The sequence below is a fragment of the Vicugna pacos genome, chromosome 14 (genome assembly GCF_048564905.1).
Source record: "Vicugna pacos chromosome 14, VicPac4, whole genome shotgun sequence".
In the NCBI taxonomy this organism is placed as follows: domain Eukaryota; kingdom Metazoa; phylum Chordata; class Mammalia; order Artiodactyla; family Camelidae; genus Vicugna; species Vicugna pacos.
Window position 1 is genome coordinate 49,417,917 of NC_133000.1, and position 23,826 is coordinate 49,441,742.

The 23,826-nt window shown below is 38.8% G+C and overlaps 1 long non-coding RNA gene across 1 annotated transcript; it reads right to left on the minus strand.

Moving 5' to 3' along the window:
* Positions 1–463: 463 nt before the first annotated feature.
* On the minus strand, positions 464–3,305 carry LOC140685526 (uncharacterized). The gene is made up of 3 exons (XR_012058780.1): positions 3,199–3,305; positions 2,114–2,258; positions 464–554 (listed from the first exon to the last, which is right to left on the minus strand). It is a non-coding gene; the product is annotated as an uncharacterized lncRNA (long non-coding RNA).
* Between the last annotated feature and the right edge of the window lie 20,521 nt (positions 3,306–23,826).

Consider the following 23,826-nt stretch of genomic DNA (forward strand, 5'->3'; position numbering starts at 1 on the left):
TACAAACATTGTGAAATGGTTTGATCCTCATTAAATAACACTGCATGAAGAAAAATTCTAAAGCAGGGGACAGGGAGTTCTCCTTATTCTGAAATAATGAGGAAGAGGGCTGACTACTTTAGCACACACTGCAGTGTTGGAAGCAAAAAAACAAACAAAAAAATTCCTGCCCAGTTAATATCCTGAGAAAGAGTCTCATCTGCAAAACTGCCTGCACCCTTAGTGTCTGGAATTTCCTTAAAGCATATTCTCTTTACATTTACTCACAGGACCCTTGAGTCTTGGAAGCAATCCCTGTCAAGTCTCAAATTCTGGTGTTTCTGGCCTTTGATAGAATTTCCTTTGCCAGAGGAGGATTTTTCTAGGATCTCTGAAATCACCTTGAAGTTCACACACACTCATCAATTATCCTTTATGTATTCTGAAAACTGACAGGAGTCTGTTGGCCAGTGGGCACCCTTCTCCAGGAATTCCCAACTTCCTTCTTCTTTCCATACCACCACGGTTGCCACCATGATGGAAGAGAGGCAGGCTTCTATTCAGAGCGCAGGCTGCTGAAAAGAATGAACGGGGAAAAAATTAACTCACAAATGAAAATCTTTTGTTGTTAATGACGTTCTATAATAGAAGCCTAATCTCCTATGTATATTATCATCTGGCAAACTAGTTACACATTTAATAAGATTTTGCTGTATAAATTATAAATGAAATAAACAATTCTGTCACCATGGTGTGCAATGAATACACCACATGTTATATGTAAATATATTAGTCATTTGCCTTTTGTTTATGTGTCACTGAAATCCATTTTCTTTATGGTGTATTTTGTATTCCCGGTGGGGTCCAACCGAAGTCATTTCCACCATACACATATCGGCCTTTAAAGTGGAATTATGTTGTTATTGTCCTTTTCCTGCCCAGTTTTAATAACACCTGCTTTTGTGCCAGTTTCATTTACTGCTGCAAATTGTAATTCAACAGAGAACCACAACAACAAAAAAAGCAAAAAAAAAAAAAAAGAAAGAAAAGAAAAATCCAACCATCCTAACAGCAAATGTGGCTCCAGAAAGGAGCTGTGTGATATATTGACACAATACAGAAAACATATTGAAACAATTTTTATTCTCATTATTTTTCCCCCAAATTAAATACACCCCATAAAGCAAGTTTACATATTCTGCATGTCTCCCCATCCCCACTCCCAACTAAACCCCAACCCTTGGCTTTTAATGAGATAATTTTTTAAAAACCAGAATCAACGGTTCAGCCTCTCTTTCAAGTGGTGGCATTTTTATTTTAAGCAGAGCAGCATAAATGCATAAAGGATGCAAATGTGGGCTCTTTTCGGTGGTTCACCACAGTGTGACAGCTGTGGACAGGATCAAGACAAAAGCGGTGACTGCTCCAAGAAAATGATGGCATAGGCTTCTCCAGCCCAGTCAATATTCTGGCATGTGGAGGTCAATCACTGCATGGCCATATTCAGTGCGAGCCAGTCAAAGATGATGAGTTTGACACCCAGGGGCTGTTACTTTCTGCTGCGGGTGGCAGAGAGAGAGCCTGCGCGTGTCTCTTCAGAACCAAAGGAGAAAATCTAACTCTTCATTAACAACAGAAGCGCCGGCACTGGACTTCCAGGGAAATTCCTTGTTGTTAGGGGTGATACCAGGCAATAGCCTCCAAGCTGAGAAATTCTTTTTCCAAAACTGTCACTAAGCTAATTTTGTGTTTCATCCATTCAAAATAAACAAATACATGTTTTTTAAGCCCCCTGCTATGTCCCAGGCCCTGTCTGAGGCCCTGGGGATACAAAAGGAATAAGATTCACCTATCCTCATGGAGGGGTGAATCTGGAAGGTTCTCCAGAGGTGTTAACACTCTAAATAGTCCCCCAATCTTTGCATGTTCCCCTCCCCCACCTTCCCACATCAGCCTGGGCAAAGCTAAAAGTGTCTGCAAGATCATCCTGGTTTAGGTTATTTAACGTTAGTAGCATCCTGATCTGCCCAAAGAGGATGGTTACAAGTAGGTTCCAGAAAGCATATTAGTGCTTTATAAACTCCTAACAGGGCAACAGAATTAACTGGAGAGAAGCTATTTCTAACTGACTTACTAGATCCGTCTCTGCTGTCCATTGCTTGTCCATGGGACTCCCCCACGCTCACGAACAGGACAGTTTGCGGTGATGAGAACGCCACAGGAGTAGAGAGAACAGGACTCTTTCTGTCTATTTTTCTGGTCATGTTTTACTGTTTCTCCTGGATGGCATGCCATAGAGTGTAATAAATCTCAGTTTGTTTATATTCTGTGTCTGTATTTGCACTTTGGTGATTATATTTGATTTCATGCAAGATCCTTTTTTTTTTCAAGAACTCGAGCATAATCTTCTCATTAATCCTGTCCTGTTTGTCTGTTATTAATAGGCCACTGTACAATGTATTCTGCTGCAAAACTCCACCAGGCATGACTAATTCAGATAATTAATTTGCTAGAACATTAACACCATCAAATGAGCCTGCTAAACCGGTAAATTTAAAGTAAATTAAACTTAATTTGCAGGTTATTGCAATTAAGTCTGCCTTGTCTTTCTGAGGGATTTCAACATCCTCCGTATTTAAGAGGCAATCATAATGCATGCAAGTGGGCGGGTTTTTGGCTAATTAACACAAGAGTCTAATCTGCTTTTCAATTAGGGTGGATGTTTATAATGTGTGGGTGACAGTGTTGCGGTTCAGTGCAGCATAACAGGAGTGCATGGCATAATTATAGCTGGAAAGGAAAGCTCATGCCGGGCCTTTTTAGGGGTTAATGAGACATTGGCAGCTTCCAGCTGAGGAGATCGAGCCAGTTTAGTGTGGCTTCAAGAGGAAACCACCCATAGGGGTTTCCTTTGAAGTGTCAAAAGGTCCCCTTGTTCTGGGTGGCTTATGTTTCATTTGTCTGAGTGGCATATCAAACATTGATGAGCTGTCAGCAGCAGTCCCTATGACATTAATTCACCAATTGTGTTTCTAATAGTCCCATTCTTAAATAAATTTGGATGATGAGAACAGTAAGGAAGAGTCAAGGTTCTGAAAACAATGACGGCCAGGCCGTGGCAAGTTTATACAGCACACGGAGCAGCAGCAAATGTTAAAGGCACCTCTGGCCTCCCGCACCCTGGGTTATTGGCTGGGGAAAGACAGAGCTGGGTCACACCTGTCTTCCGCTGCACATCAGTCCCTCTAAATGGCGGCATAATGATGCGGCATTCACTGGCACTTGGTTGAAGCTCTAACTGTGTGAGAGAGGAATCTTAGGCTGAACTTCAGAAGGAAGCATCCCCAAAGGTACAACGGACAGCTCTTAATTAAGCCACTTGTTCACCCAGGCAGAGAGCTGAGGGGAAGTAACCCAGTAGTGATGTCATAAGAGTGCCCACATTTGGGGTAAGGAAATAAATATTATCTCTTTCATGTCTACCAGGAAACACAAAACCAAAGCGGTTTGAGGCTCAGTTTGAAAATGAGCTGTTGCCGTCCACTTGTGGAAAAGCCTTCTTCCAGGAACTTGATAGGTACTGAAAGCCAAGTGAAGTCATTGTACTTTGTGGTTTTAGTTATTCTGTAGTTCTTCAATAGGGAAAAGAGAATTTGGACATAGATAGCTGTTTCTGGGATGAAGACCACACATGACATGCTCCAAAGTGACCTGGGCTGGAAGGACCAACATCACACTCCCAAGTTGTTTGGGTGAGCAAATGGAAAACAAAGACGTCCAAACCCATGCAGAAATAAAGCTTCTCACCATCATGGGGCTGCATGTTTTCTTTTAAGAATACCAAGTCACAGATGATGATTATAAAGGATATTGCAAAGATGATTCTTCCTTTGGCCTCCAAGTAACATGCATGAAGTCAGTTACAGCTGGGTGAAGCACCACCATTTCATAGATGTGAATGAAGCAGTCAAATAAATTACTCCAGCTACTTGAGGAAAGATTAATCTGATTTTACAAATGAAGTGGAAAAGAAAATCTCCTGAACTGCTTGTGATGTAGAAAAAGAAAAAAAAAGTCACGAGCTATTACAATAGGTGTTCCTGAAATACATTCATTCGTTCATTTGTTCAGTTACTCTTGGAGCACATACGGTGAGCCAAACGCTGTGCATGGCAGCAAAGGCAATGAAAACAGACCATGTCCCTCTATTCATGGAGATGACACATAAGTAAACCATCAGTTATTGGGAAAAGCAGTGATGACAATAAAATGGAATAATGTGACAGAGAGACTCGAGTGTTACACTAAACTGCATGTTAGAGGAGGTGACGTTTGTGAGGAGGTGACGTTTAAGCCAAGACCAAAATGATAACCAGCAGTTTTAATTAGGAGATGACTTAATTTGCATTTTCAAAAGATCACTTTGGCTGCTGTCTGGAAAATAGAAGTGGAAGGATGTGACTCTACAAGAATGGAAGCAATGAGACCAGTGGAGATCAGTTAGAGGGCTATTAATGTCCTCCGGAAGCTACCACTCAGTCGAAGCTTCTAGATTTAAAATATGATTTAGAGGTAGATTCCACAAGTCTTGCTGTATAGGTCATTGAAATTATGAATAATTTATTAGACATTTAGGTGGCAACGTCAAGGTGGAAGTTGGAGTTAGGAGTCTGGAAATTAAGAGAAACACCAGCGCTAAAGACATAGAGACATGAGCCTGCAGTTGGTATTCAAAAGCCTGGGCTGGGTGATCACCCTGTAGGAAATATGCTTAGAGTAGAGAAGGAGTCCCAGGATCAAGTTACACAGAGAGCGGGATGCCAGCAAAGGAGACAGAAGCTGAATGGCCACTAAGGTAGGAGACAAAGAAACATGAATAGGAAGGAGACAGTGGACATAAAAGGAAATATTTCAAAAAAAAAAAAAAAAGGACGGGAGCAGTCATCTGTGCTGAATTCTAATGAGAAGTTGAATGAGATGAAAAAAAAACAAATGTTTATTGGATTTAGCATCACAGAGGTCAATTGTGACCTTGACTGGAGCCATTTCAATGATGTCTGGGGCCAGGAGGATGCCTGGCTAGGCTGTGCTGAAGAGAGAACAGGCACTGAGGAGCTGCAGACAGTGCCTCCAGACAATCATTAGACTTGGCTGTGAAGATAAAAGAGAAACAGAATTGTGGACAAAGAAGGAATGGGAGATTCAAGATGATGGTTTGAAATATGGGAGAGAGCATGTGTGCATGTTGACAGCAACAATCCAGGAGAGAGAAAAATGTGAATTACAAAAAAGTTGTAAAGGGCATAAGACGCAGCACACACAAGGAAGGCTTGGTTTTAGTGGGAGCGGAAGTTCTTCAGATTGACGGCAGAAGGAGAATCTGTGACTGGCTTATTTTACTAGGCATAACGGCCTCAAGGTTAATGCGTGTTGTTGCTCATGGCAGAATTTTCTTCTTTGAAGGCTGAATAATATTCCGTTGTATGTATATACCACATTTCCTTTACCCATTCATCTGTCAATGAACATTTAAGTTGTTTCAACATCTTGGCTTTTGTAAATAATGCTACAGTGATCATAGGAATGTTAATATCTCTTCCTGACCCTGATTTCAATTCTTTTTGATAAATACCCAGAAGCAGGACTACTGGATCATTTGGCAGTTCTGTTTTTAACTTTTTGAGGAACTTCTATTGTATTTTCTGAAAACTTAAATTTAATTGTGATCTTAAGAGGATAGGTCTTATGGTAAGTGTTCTAACGACAAAAATAAAATAAAGTAAGCTGAAGGAGAGTCCAAGTCTGGGGAGAGATGCAGATAGGGAACCTTGTGTGAAATAGTTATTTAAGGTCAAAAGCAACCAATGATAGATTAGGTCCAATTTATTGTTTAATTGCAGACATGTTTATTATGAGGTAATATACATTTATCAAAGAAAAAAGTGGAAAATACAGAAAAATGAAAGAAAACAGTGAAGAGGTGGTAGTTTATTTCTTTAAGGAAATCCCATGATGAGACTTTAAAAGAAGGAAACTCTCCGGCCCGTAGGGACCTCTATCCAGGACCCATTCAGAGACAGTTCATTTGTCCTGAGCCTTTGATCAAAACTTACCCGTAGGCCTGTGATTTGCACTCATTCCCATCATTCTCAGTATTTCTTGGTGGGTCCTGCCCTGCTGGTCTCTCACAGAATGTGTCACATTCTTAATTTTCTTAAGGTCCAAACCCTCTTACAATTGTACTAAAGTTTGTGTAAAACCTGTAGAAGCTTTAATCCTTTTCTTTAAGACAGAAATTGTTATGTATATATGAGGATGTTTTGAGGGATCTTTTTTCTGCTAAGTTTTTGGCACTCACTCCCGGGGTGTGAAAGCCAGAGTGAGTGAGTGCCTCCTTAAATCTCCTTAAATGTTGCTGCCTAGGTAGGTCTCCCTCAGCCCAGCCCTGCACTGCTGAGCAGTCTTGCTCACCTACCTTGGAACTACTCTCAAGACAGCAAGGGCTGCACACAACAGAAATGGGTGCTAGCATGTTTCTTTTTAATATCATTTTAAAGATACAGTAACTATGAATGTGTAGACCTATGGGGAAAGTGAAAAATAAAAGTTAAAAAAAAACAAAATGAAACATGCACATTTAGAATCAACTCTTCTTCATTTCCCTAAGTTAAAGTTTTATATTGTTCTTATACATAAACGTAAGTGAAAGAGTCAACAGAGGTCATCATTATACTGAAATGAAAGTCTGCAAAGCATGTCTTAGCCCATAGTAGGTGCTCAATAAACGGGAGCCATTATTTTCATAATTGACTGTCACTAGCTCTGATTTGTGCTCAATACTGCATCATCCTGATGTTAATATTTTTTTAAAAAGTCTTAATTTTAAAAGCATGTAATTTACTTTTAAGTGGATATTTACGATGATAGCTACCCTCAATTTTGTCCTTTGTTCTGCTCTCACGTTAATAAAAACCGCGATGACCTAGCAGATTGAAACTGACAAGCTGCTTCATCTGAAGTAGCTCTTTGGCTCTTCATAGCCCTACACGCTGCATAGCATTATTCACCAGCTGGTAGATTAATGCATTGCTTTCAGATAAGTTAAGTGATTTGCCCTAGTTTTAGCTATAAAAAAGCAGGGTCAGAATTGTAACTCGGGACTTCTAACTGCAGCGCTCAGATCTTTCTACTCTGGGCCATCAACAATTAGATGAAAAGTCTTTTAAAGTTCTCAGCCTGGATAAAAGAAAGGCCAAGAAACCAACAAAGTTTCCAGCTGTAGTTTTTATAAATTTGACTCACATACTACTCCTTCACAGCAATGAGAAGGAGAGAGGAAGAAATTTGAGCAGAGAGTAAAACCAAGGGCCTGAACTGCTTTCTCACTCCTTTCTCACTCAACCACCTGCCTATAGAGAGCTCTCCTTGTATGACCATGAGTCAGGGTCATGTGGGAAAGAGACTGCTCTGTACTTACTAACAACCCCATGTCCCAGTGGGTTCAAACAACCAAGTTAATAATTCTTACCTGTGTGACAGGGCCAATGATTAACCCAATCACTTAGAGACCAAATCCCATACTAACACTGGATCCACAACACAGAAGGAGGAAAACGAGGACCTGGTGAGCCCTGACCTCTCTCCACCCCCGAGTTCTCTCTCCCAGGCCCCCAGCTTCTCTGTTAAATCAATGGCACATCACACCCCGAGGCATCAGAGCTCCAAATCTGGGGCTTCTTTTTGACTCTATCCCTCCCGCATTCTCTCCAGCACCTTACTAACCAGTTACCAAATTCTGTAGATTTCTCCTTTCTTACATCTGTGATTCCAGTGCCTTCATCTGAGGAAGAATGTCTTAAGGTCAATGTATATTGTACATGAAGGCTTCTGCTACAAACACCATTTGAGAAAATAGTTCTTGACTTCATACAAGACTCATGTTTCTGCTTTTAAAAAGACACCAGAAAGAACACAAATCTTGAATAAGAAGGGTTTAAGTTTCCATTCCATGATGTTTCCAGGAATACTTTTTGCAGGTCACTCAATTTCTATAAGCATGAATTTCTGTATCTGTAAAATGGGCACAATAGAATTCTCATGCCAGAAGACTGTAGGGAGGATTAATTGTCATAGGTGTTAAAGTACTTTTTAAGTTATAAAATCCTATACACATGGTAGGAATTACCAATATGAATATTAATGTGAGCCAGGCAGTAATAACCTTGAAGCAATTAGCAGCGGTTAATATACTAAACTGGATTTACTTGTCCTAATGAACTGTACAATGACTTTATTTAAAGGGCAAAGGCAATCGTTAATTTATTCAAGCAACCATTAAGCACGTATTATATGGCATTTGCTGAGCTAGGTGCAATAGACTATGCAAGCCCAAAAGGAGTGTTTCTGTCCTCATGGATGCCAGCAGGAACGATCTGAGACATGACTGAGTTGCATGGCAAAAAAAGACAAAATCCAAGTACTGTGAGGTAAAAGTTGCTGGCAACAGGAGACATCAAGAAAGATTTGATTGAAGTGTTGTAACCCAAGCTGGATGATGAAGAAGGGGTAAGGCTTCAGCAAGGGAAGGGTTTTAACTGTATATAGAAACATGACAGAATCTGAGTAAAGAAAACCACTCCTCCTCTTACTAGCTTTGTGATCCTGCACAAAGATTTCTCAATGCAGGGCCATGGTGAGGAATTAGAAATGAAATATGAAAGCAAGGCTTCTCAGAGCATAACGTGCCAGCATAGATGGAGAGTTTGTTCCAGTGCAGATTCTGAGGTTGCAAATATGGGGTGGGGCCAGAGATGCTGCTCTTCTAACAAGCTCCCCGATGATGCTGATGCATTTGATCTGTGGACCATACTTGAGAAGCAGGATATAAATCCTTTTGCAAGGTGCCTAGAACATAATGGTGCCTGCTCTGTGAAGTTCCCACTTGTACAATTATTCCCAAATCACTGAATGCTAGAAGGCAAAGTCTGAGCTGTCTGGGTGTAGAACCTGTTCACCAACGTTTGCCTTAAATTGCTACAGATTCCTCATGTCAGAATATTTCCCAAACGTGAACAAATCATAATTCTTAATAGCTGACAAAGATAAAGAAAATAAATCATTATATGAGTGTAGGAATCTTTCATATAACAATAAACATTAACTCTAACCATTCAACAAATAGTTGGCTCTTTTTAATTTTAAACCATAATAATCATTTGAAACTCTAGTTCATCAGAGTTTTTAAAGGATTTGAGAAAAAAATGTGTCAACAATAGCAAACATATAACTTTGTTAGGCTCTAATTAATATCAGTTTTAATTAGAGAAAAAAAGTATTCTTTATATTTCTCATTGTAACAATTCTCAGGTAACATTTACTACCTGAAACACTATCTCTCTGTCCTGTTTCTGTGCTTTGTACACATGCTTATTGTTGCACTTGTCTAAAGCATATGAATATACACTTTCCCGCTAAATTCTCAGCACCTTACGTGCTTGGACCATAGAAGGAGACACAGAATTGGTAAGAGATTTCACTTTCCTATCCAGGTGGCATCCCAGATAAACTTGGACGATGGTTGGAATTATTTGTACACTTTAATCTGAGAGTCAATCACTTGCTTTAAAATACCAAGCATACTCTGTATGTTTTCTGTTTTAAGAAAGAGAAAGCAATTTAGAAAAATAGAAGATGTGTAAAATATGAAGTTTTGTGACCACAGTTTGAGCAGCAGAATAATTCCCCAAATCTCTGAGACAATAGTGTCTGGTTGGATCAGCCAGCATGATGAGTGTTCTTATAGGGCAGTGCCATTCGCTGCCATCCAGAAACAGCAGTCATGGCCAGCACCGTGCCTGCACACAGATTTTGCTGATCAGTTTGGTCCAATGTGACAGCTGGACCAGAGCCATCCTGTGCAGATGCAGGCCAAGATCACAGATAATTCACTAGGCTGAATCACCCTTCTCAAGTTTTACTTTCCAAACATACACAGCATCTTTTCTGCTGAAGGCTCTAAATTAATTTTTTAAATGTTGATAATTACTTACAGAGGATGTGCCATGTGCAAATTATAATGATATAATGATGATGATAGCAATGATAATAACATGCTATATACCTAGAGATACAAGGGTGTAATAACTAGATGATCAAGAGTATATAATATACATGAAGCATGTATGCCTAAAATACATAAGTATACTTGGAACGATACTTATGGCATTTATGATAGCAGTACCAACAAATAATCTCTTTGGGATTTGAGAATATTTATATTACAGTGTCTGTATCTTTCTTCATTTTTAGGTAACCTAACCTTTTAAAATAAAAAGAGAAACAAGAGCAACTTCGAAAGAAAAAGAAATCGGCAATCATTGGTGCATGTTTTAGTAGTTTTCTTTATTTTTCTTTCTGTAAAGCACAGCTCAAGGATTCTTCTGGAATACAAATCACCGTAAATTCTAGCCTGCAAGTGCATGACTGATCTAATTGCAGGCAGAGAAGATCGTTCGCTAATGCTCTCACTAGAGCTCTGTACTAAACGATTTGCTCAGAGAGCAATTGATGCCCCTAGAAAACTTTGAAAAATGTTCTAGTTAGAAACAACTTTGTCCATGTCATATATTTTCTGTTTTTATCTCCATCATTTTTATTCTTTAGGACATTTGGATGAAAATTTCATCTCTTTTGCTTAAGGGTTCATATGCGCCTGCTTATTCCTCACCTGAGACCATGAGCTCATTGTGACAGTCTAAGATGCCAAATCGGGTGTCGTGGAAATCACTGTGCAGAATCCAACCCCCAGCCACTACAATTATTTTAAAAAAGAAGGAAAAGAAAGGCCAGTAATTTGTCTTCAGAACATGAAACCCATTACTTATAAATTATTGTTAATTATATATTGAGATAAATATAGAATCATCATTTCTACAAGCCTTGGAAATAGACAAGCTCTTAAAAATTTATTGGTGTCCTTAAGATTTGGATGATATAAAACAATAAATCACTGTGCATGTGTGCTGCCTTTTGAAGTCTTCAAAAAAATTACTGTAGAATTTCAAATACTAAATTTCTGGCCGTGGGTATCCCAGCAGCTCTATTAGACTCTCCTTAATCTATTCCAATGGCGGGGAGAGCAGAATTACTGTGAATTTTACAGAAGCACTGTTGACCTGCCACTGTGTACCTCCCCATGGTTACTTACCTTTTTGCTTTACCCAACACTCTCAAGAGAACTCAGTCTGCCCAGAAACCCCAAAGTTCAGTCGCCAATACTGTTAGAACTCAGAACATCATTACCCAACTCCAGCCTAAAAAAGCCAAATATAACAAGTAGCATTGAGGTAGGGGAGAAATTTATAAGGGCTAAATTAGAGGGAATCTGTAGATCAGGAGGGCAACAAAACTTGAATTGATTTCATGAGTCCATTTGGAATACTTTAACATAAATGCCACAAAGATGACTGTTTATGATATATAAACATCATAAAATAATTTCAGAAGGACTAAATAATAGAAATTCAATATACTTTGCCCCTTCATTATTGTTTTATTTTATATTAGTTGGCTTTTCTTGGGATGTCAGTATACCAGGAGATTTAAGTTATTTCAATTGTCAGTTACCATTATTTTATAGACCTTTTAAAAATTTTAAACAAGGAATGGAAAAACACATGAAGCCTGGGTGAGTAAAATTGAGGCTAACAAGAGCGTTGAAGGCCAAAGAGAATTTTTGTCACAAATCAGTTTTAAAGATGGCCATCAGTCAAGCATTCTAATTTATCTAAACTCTCTGAACCTTGGTTTCTTCATCTCTAAAGTGCAGTTAATAATACCTAATTCACAGGGTTGTAAGAATTAAACCAGATAATATATATGAAGAATCTAGCCTAGTGCCTGGCATACAGCATGTACACAGTAAATACTAGTTTCCTTTCCCCTTTAATGCTTCTAGAGATGAAACATACATAAGATAATAATGAAAAGTAGCAACTAAGTATGCAATAGATCCAAAAGGCTAAGAAGAAGAAAGGAGTTTTAGTAGATATGATTAGGAAGATTTTTCAGGAAGGAGATAGAATTTGGATGATTAAGTATGAGTAGGGTTGAGACAGGTAGAGAGTAGGTGAGCGTGCAGGGAAGCCCAGAGTTTGACAGTTGGTGATTAGATGGGTTGACAGGAGCAGTCAAGAGAGATAGAACTGAAGACAATGGGATGGGGTCGAGGGGCAAGCAGACTAGATCAAGGAGTTCAGGGATACAGGCAACAGGAGACACTGGAATTTTTTGAATCAGAGAATGAGATATCAAAGGAGTAATTTAGAAAATGATCCAACAATACAGACTTCATACATATTTGTTTCCTTTCAAGTCACCTGTAAGTTCCTAAATCAAAGGAACTATGCCCTTGTCCACTGAGCTAGCACAAGTGATAGCCTAGTAAGCTGACAGCACCAGTTGGATGGTTTTTTTTCGTGTTCTATTGAATGGCAGAAAGGGTTCCATTTGTCTGTCTTTGATTATTACAGAGTATTATTCATTAACTGTATATATATTATACACAATGATGTAGTTCAGACGGGACAATTTTTGGATACAAAAGACCAGGCTTGCCAGTGAATGTCCTCAGACACTGCCGCATGTGTGTGAGTTTCAGTGGTCTTCAACACTTACCTGGTAGCCTGCTATTTCTTACCTTCAAAATTCTACTCCAAAATATGGAATCAAGAGGGTTTCTAACATACTCAAACATCCCAGAGCAAAGCACTTGAATTTTTGAATGCTCTTTAAATGCATGGTGGTTGTTCAAAACTTTACTAGGCACCCAGTAATTTCAACAGACACAGAGGGATCTTTATAAATATCTAAAGAAGACAAAAACTTTATCTTAATTCTGAATGGAATTTTCCAAGTTCTACATTATTCTATGTAAATTCATAAGATATAAAGCTTTGGCAGTTGAAAAAGACATTAGGATACTCTCAAGTGGTTTGTCACCTTGGGGGCAAAAACAACTTTACTTTCTTCAGCAGCTCCTGCAGAAGGCTACTTTTCTCATACCTGTTCTTTGTTCATAACTATACACCAACTTAAGCTAGTGCAGTACCTAAAATGCAATGATGATACTGACTTCATAGAGCCATTGCAAGGATAAGCAAGATGAAGCACAGAAAGAGTATAGCACAGTGCCTAGCACATAATGGCCATTCATTAAATATCAATAATAATTATTACTGAAACATTGCAAGATGGGAAAGAATTACCTATTCTTGTTGAGCTCATCCCACAGTGAAAAATAAGACCACATTTTTATTTGATGGTGAATTATGTGATAGTTAAAAATTTATTCAACAAACTTTTTGAGTATTTTCTTTGTTGCCATTCACCAAAGTAGTCACAGAGTGACCAAAGTTAAATGAGACCTATTTCTTTCTCTTTAGAGTCTCACAATCAATTGGGAAACACATACAGAGATGTAATTGAAATCCAAAGGAATAAACACGGCAAGAGAGTTATAGTCAAAGTGCCAGTAGAGTACAAATGAGAGAGCAATTAACTCAGCATGAGAGGTTAGAAAAGAGAGAGAAGGTGATTATTTAATTGAGCCTTATTAAGAGAATGAAATTGTGTCGAACAGGAAATGGAAGGAAAGGGCATTTGAGCTGCATAAATATCATCTGCAGAGAATCAAAAGTGTGAAAAGTGTACTCTGTTAAGAGAAAAGTATTCCTCTGGTGTTTTTGGTTGCTGTTGTTCATTGTTTCGGTTTTTTTTACAGCCTGAGATATGACATTAGAAATGTAGGTGAAAGATAGTTAGGGAACGGATGGGTTATGATATATTTTAAACGGATGACATGCTAAAGAAAATTTAATTCAATTTGAATTTAAAATGTTCATATAAGAGAGCTATAGGGCAGTACAGGAGATAGATGGAAGGGAGGAAGACAGAAAGCAGAAAGACCTTTCAGGATGCTACTTTCATGGACTATCAAGAAAAGATGATAACCTGAACTAAAATAGTGAAAGTAGGAATGCAGAACAAGGGATGTTGGCTGATGAGGAATAAGAGATGAGGAAAAAAAGTGCTCTGGGGAACTCACAGCATTCTAACTGAGCAAAAGTGAAAGGGCATTAACACATCAGGGAAATCAGAAGACATATTTAAGGGAGAATACATATCAGACATGTTTGGCTTACTGCTGTAACAAACAACCTCAAAATTTCAATAACTTAACAAATAGAACTGTGTCTTACTTTTTTAAGCCCAATCTGTAGGGATACTATATCACTGCTTCACATGGTCCAGCCATGCTCTAGGGCCACACGGTTCTCTGCTGCATCTTCAACACTGAGCAGCTAAACAGGGAAGTAGAGTGTGGAAGGTAACTGTAGGTTTTACCGGTCAGGCCTAGAAATGTGCATATAACTTTCATCAAAACTCTATTAACCAAACATGGCTACACTTAACTGTCTAAACCACTGAGAAATATAACCAGGAGATAGAAGGAAATGAAATGACTTAGTGAAACACTAACCAATCTCTGCCATAGGATATCTAAGCGAAGATGTCCAGAAAGCAGGTGGACCTCTGGAATTCAAGAGAAGTCCTGATGGGAGATACAGGTTCAGAGGTCATGACTATGCAGAGGGAATAGACAGCATGGTCAAGGGACATTGTGTACCATAGAAAAGAAGGCACTACTACAAAGATGTCTACCACACTGAGACTGGATATGAAAACCAGGTGTAAATCTTATGTGACAATCCTCCATCCTTACTCTCGGAATCATGGTCTTTTGGAGACTAGAGCAGTATGACCACAGAAGGATGGAGATGTGAATGTTTGTTCCTACTCTATCTATCTATCTATCTATCTATTTCTACACTTCTATATTGAATTCCTTGTGAAGGACTTGGGATCTGCCTGTGAACATAAGCTCTTGTGGAGCATCCATTTTTGCAAGAGAGATGGCATTAAAAGCAAATTATTCTATTATTCCTACAATTTTAATTGTGATCAAAGGAAAAAATCAGAAGCACAGGATAGGATAAGAGTATAAAGAACTACTGACTTGTCTACACAGACAAAGGAAACTTATGAAAGAGTTTCATGTGAGCCATAAAAATGAATAAGTTATGAACTCCAGCCCTTAAAGAAATAGCTGACAAGGGGAAAGTGTGAAGACCCTCATATCAACAAGTAAACCTGTATTACAAAACAGAAAGCTAAATGTACTTCTAAGAAAGAGTCACAGAGAATGTTTTTGAGTGTCTAGGAAGGAGAGATGACTCTTAGGGGGAAGAAAGATGTCCAAATGGAAAATATTCGTCTTTACAATGTGCCTCCAAAGACACAGGGTGGAAATGTGGTAGGGGCTGACCTTCCAGGGCAGGTGGGATGGCCCAGAAAATGCTTAGGAAATAATTTCATTTAAACCGACAGAGGATGAGGGAAGTAGGCAACCAGTTGAAAACTTCATTTGGGAACAAAGAGTGGAAGGCTGGATTAGACTACAGAGACCAAGAAATGTAACTGGGAGGCTATTTTAATGACCCTCAAAAGAGCTAATGGAACAAAAGAATGTGCAAGTGATGCAGACTTCATGCAGTTCTTTCTTCCCTTCACGGCCTTCTGGAAAATCATTACTGTCGTTGTTCAGTTCTTTTCTCCCCACATATCTTACAGTTACTGTTCATTTACCAATCTGTCTGCAAATAGCACGCTACTTTGGTGAGAAGTGAAATAATGTCAAGGACGGGCCATCCTGAGGTCCACATACGTAGCTGGGTGCTGCCATGTCACACTAGATACATGTTATCTTGGCCTAATAGACTTTATATTTGCACAAACTGTGAACTGGCAGTTGGTATTTATATACAGCCTGTCCCCCAGGGATGACCCATGGGCATGCGAGTCTTCCGGAGCTGGCAGCCCTCTGTGAATGCTGATTGTGTAATGTGTTTATATAGAAGCAGATCTTCATATGTGCTTCCAACTTGGAGCTATCTGTCTATGTTCTCCTTCATTCAAAATAAAACACAAAAATGTTTAGCTGTGCAAATAGGAATGGTGCTTCCGAATAGGTTTCAGTTTGAGCCACTCTCTATAAATCTCTTCTGATTTCTCCGCTTTCTGTTTTCAAACGAAAAAAAACGCTATTGGAGTGCTAGCATATGAGAGTTTTTGTTGGTTATTCACAGTGTGAAATGAGCATCACTAAGTAAAGCAACTGTCAAATAAATACATTCTGATTACAAAGAGAATCCACTGTATGACTAAAATCTTAAATCTAATTAAGGAATTTCCAAATGCCATATCTTTGAAACCTTCCAACAACAACAGAAATACATTTCAGCTGGGACCTGTGAATTGCTAGCTCTGTACATAAAAGAAACAGCTTGTTCTCAAGCTGAACTTCAGTAAATTACAGAGGCGGTGTCTTTCATATCCCCATTATGAGGAAACATTTCTCTGCTAAAACCTTTGGGTAGTAAAATCTTTGAGCACTTCCTATGGCCAATGGATCCTTCCGTGAGGTGTTAGAAAAAAAAAATCACGTACATTCTGAAGTCATTCAATTGCTTCCAATAATCAAAATCTGAAATTAACATAGTTACTGAAAGTGGTTTGTATACGAATAACTAGAAAAATAGGTTCCAAAATGTGTTTTAGCAATAGGTACTCTCCCTTGGCCATGCAAATAACTGCTTGCTGGGTACAGACATTTTCTAAGTTTAAGATGAAAATCAGGCTGAAACTAGGACAGCAGAGAAAGCTTCCCCGTGCTGTTATTGAAAAGACAAATCTTAATACGTCTCTACATACTCAAAGAACAGATTTTTTCCATTCTTCCCTTCATCTATTTAAAAAGATATAAAGAGAAAAGAAAATTTGGGTACATTTCCTAATAGTTACGAAATGTTCATGACTTGAAAAAAAGAAAGAAAGTAAATCTATTTCTTGTCACATCTCGTAGGCAATGTATCTCTGTATTCTTGGATGAAAATTAAACACTGAAATATCCAGGTGGAAAAAAATATTCATCCAATTATTCAATATTTGGTCTACAAAATGATGTGAATATTTGACATCCATAAAGCAAGATATACAAGTGTTATTATTTTTCTTTTCAAGTGTATATTTATCATGTAGCCATAATTAAAGAAAATATAATCTAGGACTTGGGGCCCTAAGATTGACTTTCAACAACAATATTTTCTGTATTTTGTGGGGAAAATGGGTTTAGGTCCCTCTGATGCAGACGATAATTCAGATTTGCATTTTACTTTGTGTGGATGTGCATAAAATAAATCTTCAGTGGTCCTCAGGATCATGAAGGATCATGCTTTGAAGATTTAAAAATTTTTAGCTCATATACGTAACTTTAAATTTATTTAAAAAATATAACTGCAAACTATTTTTACTGTATACAGTTACAGTTTGCCTTCTCAAACTGCTGTACTTACACTACTCTAGACAAGTGAGGAATTACAAAGTCTTTGTTAATTGCATTTAATGAAACAATCGCCAAGGACATATGCTTGTGTGCTGATATTTTATACATGTGTATGTGTGTGTGCACATATATACACATCTATGCAGATAATTTATATACACCTGCACACACACGCATGGGTTTACTGATAAACACACATTCTCATGGGTGCTTTATTGAGTTCATGTGGTCAACAACCAATATACTAGCTTGTTTTTTTTTTCTTTCTTTCTTTTTAAACAAGATCCAGATTTGCCTCTGGCCACATCATGCACTCTGTAGAATATACACTCAACTTCAAAAAGGCCATGTAAGCGATGAGCTTTTGAAGCCAGGAGGAAGGCATATGTCTACATGCCTTAAGGTATACGAAGGTCAACCAGTGCCCTTATGGTCACACAGAGGTGTGTCTTTGTGATCAAACTAGCAACAAAGGGTCTCCAATTATTCACTCCTATGTTACTCTGTCCATGCCCATGAATGCTAATTTCTATAAAAAGCATCATAATGGCCCACAAGACATCACTTTCCTCAACTGCAGCTCATGGACTAAGAAAGTGGTTTCTGAAGCTAATTTCTAATAATAGTTAATAGTAGTTACTCTTTATTGAGTGCTCACAAGATGCCAGACCCTCTTGTATTTTATATCATTTTAATATTTACAGTCTTATTATGTGATATGCACTATTATTTTTCCCATTGGTTCATGATTTTATAGCACTTTAATCCTTGTCGTATCTCTAGGAAATGTGTACTAATATTATTCACATGTTATAGATTATGAAGCCAATGCTTAGAGAGGGAACTTGCCAGGACCACACAACCAGTAAAGGGCAAAGCTGGGACTGGAGTTGAGGTTTTTGCAATTTCAAAGCTAGAGACTACAATTTTTAAAAACTTAAATAGTTACCATTTATTGAACACTTAAAACGTACCAAGCATTGTGCTAAGCCGTCAGCACACATTATCTCTCTGAAACTCATAACCCAGTATGAGGTGGAGATTTTCAATGTCCTCATTTCACAGAGGAAGGAGCTGACCCTTGGCTGCTTTTAAATCCTACAGTATTCTGCCTCCCCTGAAAATGCTGTATACATCTCCCTCCCCAGAGCTGGAGACAAGAACAGAAAGTGCATTACAGGGTAGAATTAGAACCCGACCCATAAATTTCTGTCCAATCACTATTCTGCCAGGTCCTTTTGTTTTCTAGGGGGGCCGTTGGCAGCCCACATCTAAATGCTCTCAAGCAAGAGACAAGTCCCTCAACAAGCATTGGTGAGATCTCAGCTGCACATCATCCTTCATAATCAACACGCGTGCACTTGGCCTCATCAATCCGCATGAGCCACAGCACTGCTCACATGCTTCCTGTCCTATGAGAAAACTGTGGGTAGCCTTGTCTATGGTGTGCGACTGAAACCACACAAGCTGGAATGCTCTCCCTGCCAGGCCCCTCTGCCTCGGTGTACTTAACACAAGTCCCTAGCACTGAGCCTGGCACCTAAAGACGTTCAATGAAGCTTGCATTTTTCATGGTCTCCAAAAAACAGAGCTTCCACCCTGAATAGGATAAGCAGGAGCTTAAAAGATGACGTTGAGTGCCGTGCTGCTAATGAAGGAAGCAATTTCCACTTCTGTGTGATTATGCTCTCACAGCTCCAGACCCCACTCCCCAGAGGACCCCTTGCCAAAGCTGCCCAGGCCCAGACCCTGTGGGGCTTGTGGAGCCCACGGCATTCTCGGCACTGTCTGCTCAGTGGGGTGACAGTTACCTGCTGGCTTTTCAGCAGACAGTGGAGCTGCAGATTTTTGGAGGCTGCTGCCCAGAGTGGAGCAGGCTGGGCTCACATTCTTGGCCATGGTGGAGGTCTGGAGCGTTCCCAGAGCCGAGTCCTGCAGACCAGCACCAGTGACACATCTCCCTAGGGCTGTGTAGCTGCAGCTGGTGTCTAGCGCTGCCCATTGCATCCCTCTGGGGAGAGGAGAGCCTTACTCTTAGCGAGAGAGATGTCCACCCCAGGACAGTCGCCTTCACACACCCATCTATGAAATAGGAGCATATCAATTAGCCGTATGATGTATCAAAGCTGGACTCCAGAAAATGGCCATGTTCACCTGCCCAGAGGGAGCAACTTGCCATGATTCTTAACTTCTCCATTGTCTTGCTGACTAACTTCCCAGATTCATTCAGTTATTAGCAAGGGCCAGTATATGCCCCCTTTTCTCTTGCTTTCACACACATGAGAAATAATTCCACCACACAGAGTAAAGCTAATCATGACTGGCTTTCTCCTTGATACAGTGATAACGTACTGACTATCTCTGAGATCGTTTGTCCACTGTAGGGAAATACAATAAATTCCTTATTAAAGAAAGTAGGTGAGAACTGATGCTGTGTGTACACATGTGAGTGTGTATGTATGTTTTGCTTTCCCAGTGTATCCACATACATACCGCCTCAGTGTCTATAGTGACACGCCGGGGTAGACTCCTGCAACCCCCAGCCCACCTTCAACACTCTGAGATTGCCAGAAGATGATACAAAAAGGTGAGATTATATCTTTATATCTATTTCAGAAACCTAGAAAGTGAAGTCTCCAAGCAGCTCATTTTTTTTCCCCTTAATAAGTATACTTGAATAAAACAAGGCAAACCCTAAAGCCCCATTCGGTGACACACAATATATCATGTCATTTTAAGAGCTTGCAGCATCTGTGAAAACTAATACTCTCATTCTGCAGCTCAACAGAAAGAAGCAATAGTGCAAAAAACACAGCATGCATGTCTAATTGCTCTTTTGGTACAAACCTAAAAACCATCAAAAAGAAAAGACACTCTAGAATAAGCATCAAGACTTGGCATCTTGTTGCTCCTGAGCCAAGCAAGGATTTGATCTCTTGGCTGCTACTCTTCTGAGTAAATAACCCCATTCATTGAATAAACATTCACTGGGAAGCCATTCTGCTCCTAATTTGCTAGACTCATGGGAATAAAAGAAGGCACATGCATGGTCCCTGTGTTTAAAGACCTCAGAATCTAAAAAGGAGATAAGCAACATGGACAAAAATAATAGCTCCCTAATTTACTGAGCTCTCACAGTGTAAGAGATATTGAATTTAACATAGATTATCTAATTTAATTCTCACAAACACCTGCAAAACAGACAGTCCCAGCCTCATTTAGAGATAAGGAAGCTGAGGCTGAGAAAGTTTACATGAATCTCACCCAAGATTGCTCAGCCAGAAAGTAGCAGCACCTAGGTTCATCTCCTGGTCTTTCCAGCTCCAGGATCACACTCATCCTGCTGCACCAGAAGCTCAGCGATGAAGTTGCCTGCGTATTTCTATGGCAATACAGCCTGACAGCTATCATGGTCTCTTCTTACAATTTCACTGCTCACCTCACCTCCCATGATTCCAAGGACCCTGAGTGGACCAAGCCTTCCCTCCAGCACTACCTAAGGGAAAATTCAAGTGAGAATTCTTAGATGAATAAATCCAACTGAATGATCAATAGCCCTGCCAGTTTCTTATCCCACTGAAAGTGAGAAGAGTGGGTGAAGCCAGCTACCCACAAAGAAGTTAGAAGAACATCAATTTAGCACTGACCAGTTGGCACATAGAAAGTAAACAATAAACAGTTGTTGCTCCTGAAAACCAGTATGGCGGGGTGAGGTGGTATGTGGTAGGGCAGAAGTGGGAGGTTTGTGGAAAATGAGAATTACTCCTTCATTTCTGTGATAGGCAGGGGAAAACCCAGATGACTGAGGGCATCAAATACCACTGACTCTCAGAGCAACAGCAGCAGTTGAATTTCAAAATTAGAAAGTGGAAAAGAATAAAAACAGGTGATGGCACAGGTGTCCTGAAGTCTGGGTCCCACTTAGGCATATGTCTGAGGCCAACCTGGCTATTCAGGAATGAGCTCTCTCATCTGGGCTCAGACAACTGTCAGGAAATTGTGGTCCTTTCTTCTGTTTTTGTATATTCATAGAAAATACCTGAATTCTGACCTGCTCAGCTATACTTACTTCCTTGGTAAATCTTTCCTATCCTTAAGACCTGCAAATTCAGGTAATAAAGCAGAAACATTAACAGTTAATTAAAAAAAAAAAACAAGCTTTGTCACCATAATCCATGTTAGGACATCCAGCATGTTTCCTTTGTATGTTTATTCACTTATGAACTGGCGATCAGGGAACCTAAAATTTTAACCCCTCTTTTTTAACACATGAATGGCTAGGGGATATAGGATTTCAGCCAACTTGATCTCAGTTTTCCTACCTATGAAATGCAGAAAAGCAATTAAAAAAAACCTTTTTTTAAGTATCTAGATAATTACTTAAAAAGCAAAGGATAACAGATGGAACATGGTGTCCAGCAACTGTTTGATTTAAATAAAATAAAGAATAACTACCAAGTGGGTTTGGGGTTCAATTTGTGACTTGGAAAAAATACATTATGATCAGACTGTCAATAGGCACCATTTTGTCTTACTTTTCAGATCATTTGAAATGGTTATAGGTCATAAAATAAACTGGTGTTATTTTCAAGAAGGAGCTTTTTCTGGTTCCGATAAGTATTACAGAACTTAATATAATTTCTGTTTCATATGCCATCTTTTCAGGAATGATCATTTAGGCAGGAGAGTGACCCCAGTGGAAAAGCTTTTGTATCATCCAAATCTAATTAAGTAACTAATTACCAATAGATGACAGTCAAGCACACTGCAGATGCCAATAGCTATGTAAAATCTTAATAAAATGAAAATCTAGTGCCCCACAAAAATACATTTCTGAAAACTTTTTCCCCTCTTACTGAAATGAAGTAAGTAGAAAAAACAGATAATGAAAGGGAATGCTGTACATACTCTTGACCAAGTCTGAATTTCTTCATTTTCCCAAAAATGTTAAGTCAAGACACTAGCTCTCAGCAGTGTCCAGTACTGGGCAAAGCAAGCTAAGCTGTTTCCAAATCTCTTAGTCACAGATGATATAAATTAAGATATTAAATAATGCACATCAGTGATTCTGAGTGTGGGTGATCTAAAGACATTGAAGTTTTTGAATTAAGTTTCCTGTGGCAAAGGATGCTGTCTAAGGGCTGTGCTTACTGAGGTTAGTGTAAAACTATAGAAGTCAGAGATGGTAACTTCTGAAAAGACAACTTCCTATTTTTACCAATAGGACATACTTATGTAAATTTGGTACCTACTGCTTAAAAGAAGAGGCAGCTAAAAGCCATTATATATATATACACACACACACACACACACACACATATATGTATATATACACATATATATATTTCAGGGTGGATCTTCCTGTGGTTTGTGTTTTGGCTATCCAGGGCTAAAATCAAATATGAAAGCAATTCAGTTAAGACTTTTCAGGTTTAACAACAATTTTCTTCTGTATAGCACAGGAAACTATATTCAATACCTTGTAGTAACCTATAATGAAAAAGAATATGGAAATGAATATATGTATATATATGCATGACTGAAACATTATGCTGTACACCAGAAATTGACACAATGTAAACTGACTATATCGCAATTAAAAAAAATAAATAAATAGCAGTTGAAATTTTACTACCCAGAGGTCATTACTGTAAAGATTTTGGAGAAGATTTTTCCAAACGACTTGCCATGCAAATATATATAATTTAAAATAAATGTCAGTTTTCTTAGATGAAGTCTAAAAACAAAAGGACTTTTCAGCTTTACCCTGGGGAGTGCCAACTACAATGCATGTGGTTTTAACCATGAATATGTGTGATTTATATGAATTTCTTTTCAACAGCTCTAACCAATAATGAACTATTCCTAGTGTCATGCAGACTTCCCTGTTGCTTCACACAGGCTTTCGAATGTTCTGCTGTGTCTGGCAATATGTGTTGATGGGTTGATTTATTCATCTTGTTTCCCAGTTTGTAATGAAAGCCTTAAAATTAAGATACAGTTTTAAAAGGTGGTAGATACACGGGTAAGGAAACCCCAGTGGACAGAAACAATGTTACTCAAAATCCCAGCCTGAAAGGCCCTCCCTGAGAAGTTCTATACAACATCTATGGATAAACTTTAAAGTATCTAAAGTATTTCACATGGACTAAAACCTAATTTACCCCATAAACAGAATGTTCTGAATGTCTCCAACCGACATCCATGAAAAGTAAAATACACTGTAGAGTTTCAACTAAAATTCCATCAGATAATTAGAGTTGAACACTGGCTAGAAATTTTCTCATATTTCCTAGAAGAAATTTGGATTTGCTTAAAAATTTTCCCCATATATTTTATTTTATAGTGAAATCCTAAGAAATCACTTTTAATATAGTATAAAAATA